Source organism: Zymoseptoria tritici, chromosome 2 (genome assembly GCF_000219625.1).
Source record: "Zymoseptoria tritici IPO323 chromosome 2, whole genome shotgun sequence".
Lineage (NCBI taxonomy): Eukaryota > Fungi > Ascomycota > Dothideomycetes > Mycosphaerellales > Mycosphaerellaceae > Zymoseptoria > Zymoseptoria tritici.
In genome coordinates, this window is record NC_018217.1 from 1,486,335 (window position 1) to 1,492,334 (window position 6,000).

The following is a 6,000-nucleotide window of genomic DNA, read 5'->3' on the forward strand; positions in this document are numbered from 1 at the left end:
GATAATACTAAACTAAGGCTAGAAATTACGCGATCTAGTAGCTTCGATAGACTCGACAATCCGACGTTTCTACTACTACCTATATAATAATAATAAAGTCTTGTATTGCTGATCCATCCCTCTATGTAACTATGTACAGGGCAAGCAGCCTTCCCTAAATTTTACTAAGGGCAAAAAGCTATAGGCATAAAAACCCTCCTAATCTCTTTCTGCTTATGTCTCCTAGGACTATTAGTAGACACCTTTTATTTTAGGTTCCTCTTTTGGACTCTAGAAGGATCTGTTATCCTATCCTCTTACTAGGTTGTGTACCTAGGCTCCCTTAGCCCTCTCCTCTCGTTCCTGCTCCTCCTTAGCTAGTAGGAACTAGTCTAGGACTTCTTCCCCAATTATCTACTTTGCAATTGCCCTAAGACCCTTCTTTGTTAATATTATGCTTTTCTAGTTAGATGTACCTAGCTGCTAGAATGTTCTGTCTCTCCCCTAGAGGAGAGGGCAGAACATTACTATATACTTTACTATCTAAGCCTAACTTCTACAGCTACATTCTAGTGTCTTCCCTAGGACTCTTCTCTTTGTTAGGTAGGCATTAAATCTAATGTGCTTAGTCCTTATCTGTGTAGCAATTATGCTCTGTGCTCTTGTCTAGTTCTAATGTAGAGACCTTCCTTTTCCTCTATTTGTCTATACTGTAGGTAACCTCCTATTACTGTATTATCTCTTCTTTCTAACTTCTGCCTCCTATCTTGCTTTCTATCTCTCCTAAATAAAGGATCTGTTTAGGGGTATTCTATCTTAGTTTCCCCCCTCCTGTTAGAATTTTTCTAAGAGTCTTTCCTATATAGTTTCGTAGGGTGCCCTCTAGTTTCTTCGATGTCCTTATCTTCTCTAGGCCCCCTGTTCCTAATTTAAGAGTGCCTAACTTACTGCCTTTGTGTACCTCCCTACATCTCGCCTATCCTCCTTCCTTGCCTAGTTCAAAGCTAGTTGCTGCATATATAGCTTAAAGGGTAGTATCTCTGCCTCTTATTAAAGTACTCCTAGTAGGACACTCTTATATGCTCTAGTAATCCTTCTTAGGGCAGCATTTTGGACTGCTTTAAGCTCTTTTGTCTAGCTTTTAGATCCCTTCTAAACCCCTTCTACCTTTGCCTACACTTTACAGCTAAAGGCTATTGCTAGCCTTACAACTACAGTGTAGATGTGCCTAGCCTTCTAGAAGGATGCTCCCCAGGTTAATTAGCTAAGCCTATGCAGGGAGTTTATATGTAACTCTGCTTTCTCTGCAACTTTCCTAATATAGGGTTTCTATATAAGTTTAGTGTCTATTTGCACTCTAAGAAGCCTAAGGTTAGGAACGGGTTTGCTATTAAATCCTTAGATATTAACTGTAGCTTGTAGGTTGTGTTTCCTTCTTAACCTTGTAAAGTAGATTAGCATGTACTTTTGTAGGGACTAGACTGCTCTATAAGTCTTTACCTATTCTGCACATTTTTTATAGGCTCTCTTAAGTTTTCTGCAGTTCTCCTCTATGCTTTTTCTAAAGGCCAGAATGTTTGTATTATCTACAAAGCCTATTACTAATACTCCTGTTTCTTTAATTAGAGGAAGTAGGGTTCTTGCAAAGTATAGGAAGAGGATAGGTAACATTATTAATCCTTAGGGGATTCCTGTATACTAGGGCCTTAGTGTGTTAAGGTAGTTCCCTAGCCTAAGACATGTTGTCCTGTCCTAAAGGAAGGATTCTACAAAGGCTACTAGGTTTAGCTATATTTAGCACATTCTTAGGTAGTAGACCAGTCTTAGGTGTAAAACATTTAGGAAGGCCGCTAAGATATCCAAACACAGCATTAAGGCTACATTCCCTAGGCCTTTTCCCTAAATAGAGTAGACCTGTTTAGTTACTAGCTCTAGTGCTAATGTTGTTAACCTTTTTAGTCTTCCTCCTATCTAGTTTAGTAGGAACAGGTTTCTTTCCTTAGCGGCCCTGCTAAGCCTTATCGCTACAAGGGCCTCTAGGACTTTAGAGATTGTATTTAACAGGGCGATTAGTCTGTAGGCTCCTGCCTTTAAGTAGTCTAGTTTCTAGGGCTTCTTAAGGACTACTGTTGTAAATTCCTTAAAGGGCCTAGGGAGGTATCCTTGTACTATGCAGGCTTACAGGAATAGTTGTAGGAGGTCTGCTAGCTCTTTCTTTATCTTCTTTAGGAATAGGTTTAGGATCTAATCTAGTCCTAGTGCCTTGTTTGGTGCAAGCCTCTAGATTGTAGCTAGGATTTCTCCCTAGGTAATTGTATAGTCTATAGGGATTAGGGCTAGTATAGATCCTGTTATGTCTGTAAGGTCTACCTCTGTTGGCTAAGGGAAGAACTCCTCTGCAAGGGCCTTAGCCTTCCTAGATATTGTTATCTAGAGGAGTCCAGCCTTATTCTTAATGCCTAGGAACTAGGGGAGAGAGGGTCCTTTGTTTGCCCTTTCTCTTGCCTACCTTACAAACTTCTATATCTTGCTCTAATCCTTTAAGATCTCTATAACTGTTTTCCTCTAAGCTAGGTTCCCGCTCCTTTTAATATGCCTCTTCTTTGTATATGCAGTTCTAAGTGCAAGTAGGTAGTTTAGGAGGGATTTGTTCTCCCTCTAGGCTCTCCTAGCCTTCCTCGCTCTCTTAACTAGCCTAGTGCTTTCCTAGTCCTAACTTATCTTTGCGTATAGTAAGGGTCGGGCTTGTGGTACTAGCTCCTTAACTAGCTGCTAGATTGTCCTCTAAAGCTAGAGTGCCTATTAGTCTAGGCTCTGCTTTCCCTCTGTAGGTAGCTGTTTAGCCTCTCCCTTTGCTTCTAGGATCTTAGATCTAATTTGTTCCTATAGTGCCTTCTTCTACTGTAGCCTTTTCTAGTTCTCTTGCTCTATAATGCCTTAGGTAAAGAGTAATGTCCAGATTAGAAGGTAGTCTAACCCTGTTTCCAGTTTAGTGCAGGTCCTGCATTATGTTATCTAGTCCTAGATTTCCTTTGTCCTAAAGACTAAGTTAAGGGTTTGAATGCTTAGTCCTCTCTCCTATATTGTTATACCTGGTTCTAGGAGGAGCTGCATATTAGCCTGTTCTACCGTCTTAATTAGGTAGTCTGCTGCCTAGTGCTAGTTTGTTGCTGTTTGTGCTCCCTACTTCTAATAATGCAGATTAAAGTCCCTAACTAGGATGTGCTGGTTTTCCTTTGTGTCCTAGAGAGCCTTCCTAACTTCCTAGAGGGTACCTAGGTCTCTGCCTATTATTAGGCTACTTAGGTTGTAGTAGTTCAAGATGTGGAGTTTTAGCTCTATCTAGAGGAGGGTAATCCTAATTAGGTCCTTACAAATTAGCCAGGCTTCCTAGGTTTCTAGCTGCAGTTCCTTTAATACATATATAACAACTCTTAGTGTCTCTCCTTCTAGAACTACTGTATAGTATCCTAGGTATTGCTTAACATTCCCTCTAGTAGAGGTGTTTACCTATAGTTCCTAGATTGCAACAATGTAGTGGGTTCTTAGGTTCATTTGTTGTATAAATAGGGTTTGGATCTGGTTGCTACTCTTGTTTATGTTGTACTATAGGATGTTAAGTTCCTTTAGTGTGTTATTTATCCTGTGTTAGGAAGAAGTGGTCCTTAATGTCGCTCTCTCCTATTTCTAGGTCCTCCTGTCTAGGGTCCTAGGCTTGGTCCTACTGCTGCATTCCTGCTTGTACCTAGGGTGCTTGTTAGTAGCCCTCCTATATAGAGCTCCTTAGCATTATGTTAATCTTATTAGCCTAGCTTTGTCCTGCTTTTAGGATAGCTCTTAGTCTCCCTACTAGATTCCTAATCTAGTTGCCTTTAGTTTGCTTACTATCGATAGGGCTAGCCCTTCTTTTCCTTATGTTTGTTAGTTACACTATTGTCCAACTCTCCTCCGGCTAGGTTTAGGAGGGTTTCCCACATAATCCCTAGGCTATAATGCTCCTAAACTGCCTTGCCTTCAAGATTGCCGCTTGCTTAAATTTGCAGGTTGCTAACTAAGATAGGTGCTCCCTCTAGCAGTTGCTATACCTTGCTTTAGTCTCCTTGCATGTGTCTGTTCTATAGTTTCCTAAGCACTTTCTACAGGTTTGTGTGCCTCTATAGTGCTTTGTAATGTGTCTAAACTGTCTATAGTTAAGGCATTGTGTTAGTCTCTAGTGTAGGTAGAACTCTTCTACAACCAGAATGTTCCCTTAGAGAACTAGTCCCTTAGCAACGATTTCCTTTGCCTATGCTGTGTTCTAGATATTTAGGATTAAGGAAGAGAAGTCCTTACCTTCCCTTCCCTTTTTGCTTTTTAGCTATCCTGCTCTAAGGACTTTTAGGTGTAGGTAGAGTCTTCTATTCTCCTCCTTAATTTAAGTGTTTGTTCCCTAACTCTTAGTATTAATAGTCTGGATCTTAACACTATATACTAGCACTTAGAAGAGCTGCACTACAGCTTTAGCACTAGGGTATTTGTCCTAGGCCTACTTAAGGTCCCTTTCCAGCCTTTCCTAGGAGCTCTGGCTGTAGGTAAAAACCCTAATATCTCCGCTTTCTAGCTTCTTTACTACTAGCACTACTAGGTCTTTTAACTCCCTAACAATCTCTATGCTTATCTTCTTTTAGATCTCTTCTCTTTCTGCTAGGTTCTAGATCTTAAGGAGGAAGTAGTAGCTTTAGGGTAGGGCTAGCTTTATATACACCTAGCTAGATATCTGTTATTTAGGGAGGGCTGCAGCTTGTGCCTAGGTCTTTAGCTAGGTAGCCTAGATAGTCTTCTAGATTTCCTAGACTCTCTAGATAACTATCTGCCCTTAGAGAGTGTATAGGAGGGTAGTTTGTGCCCTCTAGAGGAGGGAGAGGAGGAGAGACTTTAGGGTTTCCTCCTAGGGGGAGGATAGGACCTTTGCTACTTTACTAGTTAGTTTTTGCATATCCTTGTTAATTTCTAACTGTATTTGCAGCTCCTTAAGGTGCTGCTAATAGCCTTTTAGGCCTTTTAAGTAGTTTAGGGTAGTTAGGGGGGCTTAGGAAGGCGGAGGATAGTCCCCTCCTCCTTCCTTTACTCCCTAACCTCCCTGAATGTTTTGCCTCCTCTAAGGGTAGACTGCTGCGTGTTAAGAGGCCTGGAGGCCTCTCTGTTCGTGTAGTGGCTGCGTTGGCATGATTTTTATGTTCGCTATAAGTTACTACTACCTATATACAACGACGACTACTATAAGAGCTAGATAACTGTTAGATATATAATATCCTTCGATCTAAAGAGCACTACGCGGTAGATCCCTTCGATAAACGCCCTATTAAGCCCCTTAGAGGCATCGAGAAACTAGCGCTCTTAAAACTCGATCTACTAGACCGAGAGCGATATTACGACGTTATCGAAGGACTTAATCCTTATACTACGATCCTTATTACCTACGACGAGATACCTATTAATTTTAGAGGGTCCCTTAGTTACTAACCTATCCTCGTACCTTAAGGAACAACACCCTACGTAGATTAGTATAATCCTCGTTATATACGGATATAATAGGCTAGTGCCTACTTTAATACCTTAATTAAACGGCTATAGGCTTACTAGGGACCTAGTAAAGACGAGGATAGTCTATAGTTAATATAGAAGCTAGCGGCTTTATAGAAGATTCTAGATAATAAGGTAGAAGAATAGAGGGCTCGTTGCTCGATATAAGGCTCGGTTAAACACTAGCTCCTTACGTAGAAGAACGACGAAGTTAAGTAGTTTAATGCCTCGTTGCTAGCTAGTAAGAAGCGCAACAAACGTAAGCCCTTTACACTAGAGCGGCTGTTTAAGAAGGAGCGTCTTATAAGGGCTAGTAAGAAGGGTAGTATTAACTTCGTATAGTATATATTCGAGGTATATTAGAAGAGGCTCTTCCCCTACTACGAACGCGTTATTCGTAATAACGCTTTTAAGGATGTCTATATCTATAAAGACAACGTAGGCCTTTACTACAAGGTA